The 1,469-nt window shown below is 47.3% G+C and overlaps 1 protein-coding gene and 1 long non-coding RNA gene across 5 annotated transcripts in view; one reads left to right on the top strand and one right to left on the bottom strand.

The window, feature by feature from the left end:
* LOC123521928 (zinc finger protein 134-like) overlaps nt 1-1,469 on the bottom strand; it is a 14,187-nt gene that overhangs the window by 6,413 nt on the left and 6,305 nt on the right. The window lies entirely within an intron of this gene.
* LOC123521930 overlaps nt 1-1,469 on the top strand; it is a 15,042-nt gene that overhangs the window by 11,922 nt on the left and 1,651 nt on the right. The gene's annotated exons all lie outside the window — the stretch shown is intronic.

The raw sequence follows: 1,469 nt of genomic DNA, 5'->3' as shown, positions 1-1,469 counted from the left end.
ACCTGGAAGAACTGGCCCTACAGACCTCGTTGCTTCCCGATGTTAACCCATCATACAGTGCCTCCTTTCTAACAACCTCATTACTCCTACCCACTCTCCCTGCAACGCTCCGATCTTACCAGTAGAAAAACCAAATGGTGCTTATCGCTTGGTCCAGGACCTGCGCCTCATTAACAAAGCTGCTATCTCCATACACGCAGTAGCTCCCGACCCCTGTACTCTTCTGTCCACTATATCTTTTTTCCACCATCCCCTTAACCCAGCTTGTCAACATTCCTTTGCAGCCCCTTTACCTGCAGTCCCTCCTAAAACAAATCTAAAGCAGACACAGCCCAACTCCCTTAACTTCTCTCTCCCTCCAAGACACACTTATCTCATTCTGCTGCTATCTGTTTAAGCCTGTGTCCCACCCCCACCATTCAGAGTTTAACTCTTAAGTCAAAGCTGCCTTTAACAAACTCTGACACACCCTCCTTCACCCCCGCCCCTGCCAAACCTTTTTACTCTACACAGGCAAGAAACAAGGTATAGCAGTCAGAGTCCTGGCTCAGCCCCTGGGGCCCGCTCTATCCCCTACAGCTTGTTGGTCTAAGCATCTAGATATGACAGTCAGAGATTGGCAACCCTGCCTCCGGTCCCTGGCGCCAGTCACTGCCCTCACTAAAAGAGCCCTAAAGTTAACCATGGGAAAGCCTGTCTCCACAGGCTGCAAGACCTCCTCTCACACCGAGCCGCTTGCAGAAAATCTGTCACATGTTTATTGAAAACCCTAACATACCTCTGCTCCAGGCTCCCTCTTTAAACCCAGCAACCCTCTTGCCTCAGCTCCTAGACTCGCTGGAACTTAGTGGTCACTCCTGCCCCCAGGCAGTTGAGGAACTAACACTGCCCCACCCAGACTTTCTGATCAACCTCATCCTAACCCATATATAACTTTGGGGCAATGGCAGGCTGCATATACTGTCCTCTCACTTGACCAAGTCTGGAAAGCTGCATGCCTCCCAAGAAAAACTACTTTTAAAAAAAGTGAAACTTGTTGCTCTCACTTGAGCTCCCCATCTAGCTAAAGGAAAAAAACGGCTAATATATATTCTGATTCTAATGATGCGTTCCTTAGAGTTTACTGTCATGCCACTATGTGGAAGGAACGGGGATTTTCTGACTACCAAAGGGTCCCCCCATAGTAAACAGTAAATTAGTAAATCTCTTACAGGCTTTTCAGCTGCCAGCAAAAGTAGCCATCATCCATTGCAAAAAACATCACATCCTTAGCATGAGTCACCCTACAAAATCGCCAAGTTCTTGACTTATTAACAGCAGATAAAAGAGGAACATGCAAGTTTCTAAATAAGGGATGTTGTTATATTAATGGATCGGGTCTCACTCACTGTCTCACTCACTCACTGACTCACTCAGTCTCTCTCACTCAGACTCACTCACTCTCACTGCCTCACTCACTCGGAAAAAAA

This window comes from Echinops telfairi, unplaced genomic scaffold, assembly GCF_000313985.2.
Source record: "Echinops telfairi isolate 266 unplaced genomic scaffold, ASM31398v2 ScPeMD7_655;HRSCAF=1070, whole genome shotgun sequence".
Taxonomy (NCBI): Eukaryota; Metazoa; Chordata; class Mammalia; order Afrosoricida; family Tenrecidae; genus Echinops; species Echinops telfairi.
Note: the sequence above shows the minus strand (reverse complement) of the source record. Positions and strands in the feature narration are given on the sequence as shown.